Below are 11,507 nucleotides of genomic sequence, written 5' to 3'. Positions count from 1 at the left end.
AACCTGTCCCCCTCTATAGACAGGGCAGTGAAACTGATTGGAGAATTACAGAGTATGACCTGAGGAAAAGAGAAAGCCAGGGGGTCTGGAGTCCTAATCCAGTGTTCCAGGAGCCATTTTTATGCCAGACAGGCTTTGGATAATGCTGCTGACCGAACATCCCACAACATTTCAACGTGAACATTTCTGTCAAAAAAAAATTTAACATTTTCAAGAGCATGGGCTTAGGAAACTGAGATCAAGCCCATTAGACATTGGTTGTCCCACCAACAGTCAGTTCTCCTAACGAGGAGAATTCAGTGAAACTGCTTTATTGGAAGCTTGTTTATAAAGCAAGTTCAGAAGCCAAGCAAAATATCCAGTTACCTTGGTTATTCCATATTTGTAGTACTACTTCTGCTGCTTGGAGAGCTGTCAGAAACCTGTTCTACATTACTGCTATCAGCCTCCAAAACCATCACTGAGGGGCTGAGGCAAAGTGGAACAAAATGGACAACTGGTACTTCACACACTAGTTATCAAGTGAGTTTCAAGTTAGATATTGTGATTTACTTGTTGCTGCACACACCTCCTGCCCTGTTCCCCTCTGTGCTTGCACATTTAATACTTGCTATTGAAGTAAGTTACACTTACACATTCAATACTTCCAAAATGGAAAACCTCTGGATAACTTGAGCTGTATTGCTGAAAAGACGAGATTCCCTTTCCACCGAGATGAGATTACTGCTCTGATTTAGTTAAGTCAACCTGGATTCTGGTAGGTTAGTGCAAGTCAGCCCTAACCCGAGGTCCAGAATGGATTTCCAGAGATTTAGTCCACTGGCCTGGGTGGAGGAGGACGTGCATGGGCCATTCCTCACAGGGTCTAAATTATTCTGAAAGAGTCACAGACCTGCTCGAGGCAATCTGCTTCAGCCCTGCACCCTCCCTTAGTATCAGAATAATTACTAAAAATAAAGTGCCCCCATTTTCCCTGGAAGCAATTTAGCCCAAAGATTCTTGTCTCAACTGGCAGGGTCAGGAATACCAAATTATTGCCCTTTTCCTTCACAGCAGCTGCCAGTGTTTTGGGGAAAAATGCAGTCTTCCCCTCAGCCTCAGGATAAAACCTTCTCCATCTTCCCTGGCAAATCAAGCCTTTTGGATCAGGCTTCCTGCTTTCCTTTTCATACTCAACCCAGTCCAGCCCAACTTTGAAGTACCCTAGGCAAAAGCAAATGCTCCTGCTTTCTGGATTATTGCACTTACCACAGGGGGAACAGTCCTGCTCATACACTTAATGTGCCTTTCCTGTAACAGCAAGGTGTTGTTTATTGATGATTAGCTTGTGAGCCATCAAAATCTTTCATCCTTATTGATAAGTCAACTACACATGTAGCTGTGATAACTATAGATATTATCCCAACCTGTGATAACTATAGAATAACCTATGTGTCATTGAGAGTTTATTGCAATATATAAATCTGTATCAGCAGAGGGGCAATGCACTGTCCCAGCTGCATGGCAAGCTGATTTTGGTGGGGTTTTTACCACCTCTCCACTTGCAAGCATCATACTGAATTCTAACCCTGCCCAGTGTGTTCACAGCCTTTCCAAAGTGTTGCCAGCAGCAAGTTTTAGCAGCATGCTCTCTCCTGCCTCAGCCATTTCACAGGTGTAAACAAAAGACAGACACAAAACAAAGCCCCCCGAAAACACATCCCAATCGTTTTTCCAACCAGTTTTGCATCCAGATATTTTCAGCCATCTCATCACTATAAGAGGACATGTGAAGCCGCTTTAGAATTCAAACCTTTGAGTCTAGTGTCTCAGAAAAAAAAAAAATATGCTGCCTGCTACTCATCCCCACAATTTCTTCATTTCTTCTAGGCGCTATCCAATAGAGAGAGTTTGTTATTTGGTTATTTGTTCCAGTGTTTTTCCAGGAACCAAAGGTAAGCTGACAGGTCTATAATTCTAGACCTGCTTGTTAGCACCACTTTTGGACCTACAGCTCAAACCTGCACTACTGGGCTTTGTTCCAACAGACCACTTTAGCACATATTTAATTAAGAGGGAGAGACATCTGTGGCTGTAGAGGGGTTGAGTCACATGCTTATTGCTACACATGTGCTTGGATGTTTTTCTGCTTCCTAAGAATAGATACACATAAAAAATCCAAAAAACAAAACCCAACACAGCAAACCTCAGCAAAGCAGAGATGTATTTTCCTACAATGCTTATGGCTTAAAGAATGGAAATAGAAACAAATACTAAACATTGACTTTTCACTCATCCTAGGAGATCATTCTCCAATGCCCTGTGATCATCTCCACTGTGCTGACTTCTTTTACTGCTGTGCTGCTTCATTCTCCTGTTTTGTTAGATCTCTCCCCGATCTCCCGTAATACCTATTACATTATGCCTCCAGCACATTCTTCAGCCTTTTTAGCCCTTCCTTTCAGGGAGATAATGAATTGATTAGATGTCACTTAGTCTGTCATGCACTGCTATTGACACCTCTTGCAGCAGCTTTCTGTGCATTCCAAGGGTGTTTTTATGCTGCTGAAAGACAGAGTACTGACAGCTCTGGAGAGCAAGACTGATCTCACTCCCAGAGCAGCTCAAGCCAACTGAGCTATTACATCTCCTGACCTGTAGCAATATCCCAGAAGGAAACAGCACATAGAAAATGGTCAAAGGACAAGCACACGATGGTAGACCTCCCCCGGACTTCTCATTGTCCCCTCCAAGTTTAGGAAACCTCTCCTGATCCCTACCTAAGGCAGTTTGATTAAACACAGCCCTTGATTTGAGGCTGCTGCTTAGCAAATGAACCACTTACAGCTGTGGAGTGGGCTGGACTCCCCTCAGCTCTGCCAGTCCAATGAATAATTGCCACCGGAACAGTCACCTGGATCATCAGGTGCTGAGCCCCAGGCCTTAACTGGCATCAGTTTTGCTCTGCTGGGTTTTCCCTGGTTTTGTTGCTGCTTGTTCCTCACTTCCAAGCCCAGGATGGATGTGGTCAGTCAGGTTTTCTTCCACACCTCTTCTGTCTAATTTCTTCATTCTCTCCACATGAATCATTTCCCCAGATCAGCAAAGGGACCTCAAAGCACACTGCCTATTCCAGACTAAATTTATCTTGTGCATACAGAATTGGGGAGGAATTCCAGCTACCAGAGCTTTCTTGCAAGCTAATTATTCTTCAAAGAAGTTTTAGGCAGTCCCAGGGAGCATCTAACTATTGATTTCATACTCTGTATAATTTCCCTGCAAAATGTAATCATTCTCCTCCCGTCTCACACTGTCACTTGTCTCTCAGAACAACCTGGGAACAATAAAATAGTGGGATAGAGGGCACCAAGAAGGGCACTATCAAAAAAATATCTCTGTACAAGCAGAGTCTGTAAAAGCAAACCCAAGAAATGTCCGTGGACCTTGTTTAATATTCATCAGCCAGTGTAGGGTATAAATGAAACCCAAATGTAACTGTTATGAAAATCCAGGCTAGAAGGAAATCAAATGGAGACAGCACTCTCAGTACGCTGCCATTTCAGAGTTCCTAATTTCTGGATTTCTAGCATAAACGTACCACAGAGAGAAATGTTATTGAATACATTGGTTGCTTACAAATGGCTACATTTTTATAGAAATTCACTTATTGGGGAAAAAAAAAAAAAAAAAAAAAAAAGGAGAGAAAAGGATTTGGCAATCAGAGACTCCAAGGAACTGGCCTAGTATAAATCTACTCCTAACACAATTTTATGGAACAACAAAATAAAAATTGAATCGAGACCAGCACATCTTAAAAATCCTATTTTGCAATATTCAGCTGGGGTTTTTCCTCCAACTCCTTGCACAAGAAAGCCCTTGACACATGATTAACTTAATGAACATTAAGAATGCCTTTTAGCTTCAGAAATTTAGCACCTTTAAATATACCTGCAATCAGAATATTTAAGCAGATACTGAGTCCCCTGCTGCTGCTTAATTCCTGTGTTTGCTGTGAACTCCAGCCTATTTAAGGACACCATGGAATTATCCCTTGGCACTGCCCAGTGAACTGCCTGTTGAGGGACAGGCAGGCTCTGGAGGGGCCAGAACCACCTTTATCACACTCAGACAACGCAGGCAGGAAGATAAGGACTTGTGAGGAGGGAACAGGGAGAACAAGGTAGAGCAGTACTGCTCTGCCCATGTCAGCGCTGCCAAAACTCTGTGATGTAACATTCAGCCACTCCCTGAGTGTTTTAATCAGGACAGAGCTGCATAAGGACAGCTCCGTGAGCTGCCTTTGGGTCTCTGTTGACCTTTGTCAAGGATTTGCTCTTCCCTCCTGCTATGGCCATGGCAGGGTAAAGAACTTGTTTTGATTTCTTCCACGCCTGAGATGAAAACCTTGTAGGACCTGGACAAATGTTGGCTCTGAGGCTGTGCTATGCAAACTTGAGCCTGGTTTAATCAGGTTTTGCCACCCCCTTTCCTCTAGATGTCAAATCACAGTTGAGGTGGGAAAATGAAATGCTTTTTCATTTCAGAAAGTAGCACACACAATTGCCATTTGTGGTATGGTTTTTTTACTCATTTATTTTCAGAGATTTCCAAGTCTTTCCTGTTTCCCTTGTGAAAAATTCTTATCAGAAGCTATTTAACGACAGAAAAGGAAAAGCTATTATCAACTTAAAGAAAAAGAAACAGCTGAGCAAATGTAGGTAAACTGTGTCCTGCTGCTGCCAGGCTGAGAAGTTGGTGCTCAGAACACTGCTCCTTTCATATGCCAACACTTAGCTATGCATCCTGGCATTCATTATTTACCAGCCTCCATGTGACACAGGGCTTCCAGAAACAGGATATTCTTTAGCAACCCAGATAAGAACTCAGCCTCTAAATGTTCCCAGTGCTTCAGGAATGGCTTTGATTCTCACTAGTCTGAAACACAACTGTGGCCATCCCCGTTCACAGCCACAGCAACACCAGTGGGCTCTGCTCAAAAGGGAGCTGGTTTGAGGTGGAAACACCATCACAGAACAGGGCTGCTTTGTGGCACATTGTCTGAATTTGAGTCAATTCCTGTTCCTTGACTGTCTGGCACCCTTGGAAATCTGCCAAAATGGAAAAGGAAATGCAACACCACCAGAGGAAGGGAATGGCCAAACCCACATGCAGAGTCTATCATTAAAACCTTAAACCCAAAGTTCCAAATCCAAAGGTTTAAAATTGTGCTCTGAACCCCCTGTGAGGAACATTAAAAATGACCCAGTTTAGAGTGACTCTAAGCAGCTGGAGTCCTTTGAGGCCTTGAACATTCCCTGTGCTGCTCCAAAGCATCTCTCTCACATTTGGGGGTTGACTCAAAAAGTGGGCATTTGCAAGATGGCAAGAAGTACCCTGGCAAAATCCCTTTAGGATTTAAAATACATCTATTTTCACTTTCCCAGCATTAACAAGAGCATTGTCTTCTACACCTTCAGGCACCTGCATGCCAAGAAATGAGGGCAAAGATGCACAGATGCTGCAAGCCAAAGGAGAAGACGAGCTGGGGGGAAGCCAAGCTTCACCCAGCAGCATAGTGACATTTCTCAGAACATTATGCTTGGGAAGGTGCCAGTCCAAATGATGATCTGCACATTGCCTGGGCTGGAAAAGTGAGCCCCCACATTTCTGTAATGGTGCAGTTACAATTTCTTTTCAGTGATGCAACTTTTAAGGGAGGCATAACTCTCAAGTCAAGCTCAGGGATCTAGGAAAACACCAGCTTCTGAAAAATGGGTCCTGTATGTTCTCATAAAAGTAGGACAATATGAGGACAAAGGGCTCAGAAACTGCCCTAAACAATGACATTTTCATCCTGTTATCCTCAAAGAGCTGGCCCTGCCAGCCATGTACTCCCCCTCTGAACCCAGAACTTGGCTGTCTGTGCTGTCCCAGTGCAGGGCCAAGGAGATAACCCCATGCAGTCGTTCAGAGATGTCAGGCTGGACAGTGCTTCTGGCAGCTGGAGATGGAACTGTGTCAGAAAAGCCAAGCCTTCTTTTCTGTGCGCTTTCCAGGAGAAAACCAGACCTACTGATTAATTCCTTTTGCATAATGTAAGTGAGGTTTGGGACTAGATACAGGTGGCTGAGTGGCAGCTGCTGTCTCGAGTCACTCTTTGTGGGTCTCAAATTGCATCAGTGAGCTTAGTAGCAAATTTCAGTATCTCTGTTTCTTCTGTTCAAAGCCTCTCTGCTGTCTACAATATGGCTCCTCTTGCACCCCTCCTGCTCTAAAATGGAGTTGGCTTTTTACTTCTATTTTTAAAAGTTTTATTTGACTTGTATTTAAAAAATGCAAGTGCAAACCTTCACATATTTCCATCCTTTGGGCTTTTTCTTTTTTTTCTTTTCTTTTTTTTTTTTTTTTAGGGGGTATCAGGATCTGCAGGTATTATTCTTGCCCTGCACAAACTTGTAAATAGGTTTACCAGGCTTCTCTGCCACATTTGTCTCTGATTTGATCTGTTCTCTTAGACCACTTCTTCTGCACTTCCTTACCCATCCTTGTCCCCTCACTACCTGCTGATACACTGCTAAGGAAAGGCAAATGATACTCAGTACAAAACTACAGACTAATTTCCACAGAGCTATTCCCAATAGAAATTGGTGTCTTGGCTCCTCCAGCCTGGACCAACTGGCAAACGATGTGCCACCTTCTGGGCTGTTCTTGAACAGCTGAACACAAAGGCAACAGGAATGTCAACCCCCCAGCCTCTGATTTATACCCTCAGCTAGAGAGGGATGTCAGGAATATCATCCACACCTTCCCCTGCACCAGCATTCTGCAGGATGACAGACCTGGGTGCTTTCCCAGCAGACTCCTGGCTGTGCTGATCATCACCTCAAAGCACAAGCTGCCCTTCACGTGAATGTCACTTTACTCGAGAAATATGCAGCGATCTGCGGTTTTTCAGCAGCTGTGCCACCACGGGCTCTGTCCAGGATGAACAAACACAAGCCCTTCTAACGCCTGGAAGCTGATGGCACCACGGGGCAGGGAAGAGAGATGCTGTTTTACGCTAAGAGAAAGAGCAGCACCCTCCTGTGCTCATGTATATTTATTGCACTGCTAACTCAGAGCTCTTTCGCTGCTTATCAGCACGAAGTATTTTTTGGCCATCAGCCTCCTGGTTCTCTTTCATTGCATACCCCTCCAGACCGTGTTCTCAGGGGTGGAACTTTCCTGCTATTCCTCTAAATCCTGCCTGGTTTCTCCGTGGTATTTTCTCCTTGTCAGTGTGTCTCACCTGCTTCCTGCCAGTCGGATCCTGGGGTGCAGGTGAGGGCTGGCATTATCCGAACCCCTAATCCCGGGGCACAGGGTGCTGCCAGGGGCTGCCGGGCAGAGGCCGCTTCTGCCGGGGAAGAAGGTGTTCAGGACAATCCTCTTTTCCTGCAGGTTTCTCCCGCACAGGCTGCCACCTCGTGGGCATCGACTGGCACAGTTTTCCTGGAAACTGCAACTCCCAAGAGCAAAGAACTCATTACTGTCAATATTCTGCACTGATGATCCAAGGAAACCGCAACCCTTCGGGCCCCCAGCTTGGAAAAATTGTAGAACTGTAGAGATGATAAAGTTGTTCAGCTTCTAACATGGTTGGTGGGATGGGTTTTCCATAAAAATGAGAGCTCTGACAGGCGAATATTAGTCAGAACCAGGAACAGGAATATTACTCAGCAAGATTCACACACTTCTTACTCAAAAGCTGCACCCCTGCTGCCCATGTCGCTGTAGGAGCTCCCTGTATGAGTCAGATTTCACATTTCTATCTCTTGCATGGGGAGAATCTGCAGTCAAATCAATGTAAGTATGTCCTCTGCTATTTCGGGCACTTAATTTACAGCATTAATCCAAGTTACTGAAAGTTAATGCTGGGCAGATTTGGAGTGGAATATTTAAGGCCTGTGCAACTTTCTTTTAAAATCTGCTAATTCTTATGCTGGATCTGTTTATCATAATTAAACTGATTTTGTATTTACTCTGAAACCACTGGAATTTCCCAACAGTGTGAAAGTGTAAGGGCTTTTCATCACCTGGGAAGAGCCCCTGTGTTCAAACATGCTGATTCTCAAACAAATGTAACTTTTAACCAGAGACAAATCCTAATTTCATGATGTTGTGCCCTTTTTACAGTAACCCTGAAGTTCAAAACGGTTTACCTGATGAATAATTCTGTATCTGCACTACATGCCTAAGATGAAAATATGTGCTGGAAGAGACTATTTTGATTTCAGCACTTTCCAAATCTGGTCACCAGGAAGAAAAGAAGACTTGATGTCCCTTCATCCTTATCCTCCACCTCCAACTGAAGTTCTAAGTTTGCTGTGCTGAGGTAATTCTTCCATGACAGAAGTGGCTATTAGTCTGTGTGGAGATGCAGGCCAAACATTTTTACTCTATTTGGCTCATTTTGCAGTAGCATTTGGAAGTCAGAATCATTCCACATTTGTTTTTCAAGTCAGAAATTAGATACAACAATTAATTTTTTGTTTGTTTCTGGAATCTGTTATTTGGAAGGTATAGGGTGTGGTTTTTTTTCACTTTCCACACTGCCCCTGCATAAGGATACTCCAGCTGAACCATCTGTCTCTGACCCAGGGGTGTTCCAGTTGAAACAGGATCAGTCACTTCAGGTTAGAGAAGATGGTGAATATTCCTGCTTCTAGGAGAATTTTCTTTCCATCTCTCTAGCTTTGTTACTACTCCAGTACTGCCAAAAATGACTTAATCCTAGGGACTTACTAAAATAACTTCTGACAAATGGAAGACTTAATCTCTGGAATAGTCTGGACACTGTATGCACTGACAAGTATTTGAAAATGTTTCATGGGTAGAGTTATTCCTGCCTTGCCTTTTAAATAGAAGCCATCTCCCTTTTTTTGACACACTGAGCAATACATGTGGCATCCTAAATCTGTTTTGTCAACTGAGCCTAGGGTTTTCAAAAATAGGCAGCAAGGTTTTAATACAGCTCATCGCATTATACAGAACCAGACACCCTGCTTAGTCCTCAAAGGCTCGACATCCCCCATGCACAGCCCACATGTAACTGCTCCTGTCTAATTCCACAGGATGCCAGCCTCCCAATTGGCTCCTTTCCTTTGACACCACGGCAGAGCCTGCTCTGCCTGAATCCTGAGGGAGGACACACCAGCTCTAAAAACTGCGAGCCTTTCTGTTCAGACTGCCTTTGGCTGTTTAACTGCACCAAAACACCGTATTTTGATTTTCTTCCTGGAAAGCTAGTTCTCCAAATCCAGAAATGCTTGCCTGCAGACGCAAATTCAATGTTAGCTTTTTGGATAGTTGCAGAAAGAAGTGTCATTTGTGTGTTAGCATTAGAAGTAGGAACTTTATTTGCTGAACTTCCAGATGGGCTGATCAAGATGAACTTTATGGATTTTTTCCTATTGGATAAGCATAATTTTCACCAGCATCAAAAGGTCCCAGCAGCTTGCTATGCTATTTACTGTACAATAGCAAGAGGAATGCTACATGGTCTGGGGGCTGAGCTGACAAGACATCATGGATGGCAAAGAGAAGTCACAGTCATTGGGAACTCTGTGATACAGCGAGCTCCTACGGGTCAGAAATCCTGATCCTGCACCCTGAAAATCATGAAAGCCCCAAAAGCATTAGAATGTTAAAAGAGGGGTCTGTATGTACTGTTTGCTGGGTTATTTGGAGCTTTTAGGAGGCCCTCTGTCATATTTTCAGCATTTTTCTGAAGCTTTGACAAAGTGGTGTGTCACCCTGATTTTCAGCCTTCTGATTCTTGTTGACATATTTTCTATTGGAGTTTTTAATGCATGTAACATAAACAAAAGTAGATTGTTTTCCATTCCTCTCTGTGATGGACTGCTAGTTTGACCACTGGGGTCAGAGAGGTGTTCCTCTCGTCCCTCAATCCTTGATCAAATTCCAAATCCTATTTAAACCCCAAATCATAATAAACTTCCTCTTTCTCTGCTCACTTCACAACCTGACTGCTGAGTGGTGTTTCTTTCGTGTCCTGATTTGCGACAGTGGTGCTCTGCACCAAAAGGGAATCGTGTGAAACCAAGGATGGCTCTGCAGTTACCTCAAAAGACATCAGAGTTTCATCTCTCCTTCAGAATACAAAAATAATAATGACTTCCACATGATGCTGGAGAGTTGAGCCTGCAAGAGACAGCAAAGATTCTTACTCCTCCTACTCACTGCTGAGAGCAGGCACCACTGATCGTGGCAGATGGCAAATTTTGAGACAAATCCAGTTTTCACCAATGCTGCCAGGAAGGGCAGAGGGCTGAGGGAACAGGAACAAGAGAATGGGTAAAATAAGCAGAAGTGAGTAGATATGAGAATAGGGGAAAATGGAAGATGATTAAGAGCAGAGAAAAGCTACACTGCTCCCTCCCTTCCCTTGTAGCTTGATTTCTGCTGGAGCTACGCTGGACAAAGATCTGTGCATATTATTTAAATGCCTCACAGTAAGCTCTGCTACTCACAGCCACTGATCCTCTGCGCAGGAATGAGGTAAAAAGGATATCTGTCTTCCCTGAAATCAAACTGGACGTTCCAGGGTGCACCAGAGGAACACAGCCCTTCCCAGCTCTCCTTTACCCTGGTCCTTCACAGAAACCTGACAGTCCTTTAGGAAAGCAGTTTGTGTTTTGAGGGTAGGGACAACATGGCAACACAATAACAAAAAAAAAAAAAGATATTATGATGCCTTCACAGAGAGCCTTGTTATTTCACACTGTAAAATTTACTGGGTGACACAAAATAAAACTTTAAGCTTTGATGCAAAAGCTTCTGAGGTTGCTGTTCCCACAAATGCTGTCTGGAAGAGTTGAAGATCCTTGGGTATATTCTGGGAGCAGAATTGTCCAGATCCCCATCAGTATCATTCTCTCTCTTCCATTTCCTCATCTACTTCCTCAGAATCCAAGCTTTTACTTAGACTCGCTACAGGTAAACCACAACTAACTGGAATTGCATAACAGGTAGAACAGATGAAGCTAGAGATAAAAACTTCATTATTTTTTTTTAAATTTAAATAAGTCCTAAAGATGGGAAGAATTTCAGAAACTAGACAAAGCAGAGTCATAAATTCAAAATACACATTATCACGCAAACATGTGAGTATACACATGTGTATATATTTGAGTTAGGAACAGAATACTATAAACCAGAGGAAAATTATTCCAATAAGTAAGTAAATTTTACTGCAAATGTGCTGCACTGGAGACCTAAGTGGACTAATTTCCTGGACTAGTAGTCATGAAGATGGTTTTAAATGTGAAGGACACAGTTGCAATCCATAACTTTCAGCCTAAATTATTTTATTGCTCTGACAACATACTGCTCCTGTTCTCAGATGGGAGTGTGTCACATCTGTGTATCACCTTTTTAACAGCTCGAGAAGTTTTCTATTGGAACAGAGACAGCATAAAACTCAGAGGTTAGCAAGGTCACCTCTTAGCCCTCAAGAGAGTGGTTTT

The sequence above is a fragment of the Sylvia atricapilla genome, chromosome 3 (assembly GCF_009819655.1).
Source record: "Sylvia atricapilla isolate bSylAtr1 chromosome 3, bSylAtr1.pri, whole genome shotgun sequence".
NCBI lineage: Eukaryota > Metazoa > Chordata > Aves > Passeriformes > Sylviidae > Sylvia > Sylvia atricapilla.
The sequence above is the reverse complement of the archived record's forward strand: the minus strand, read 5'-3'. Positions refer to the sequence as shown.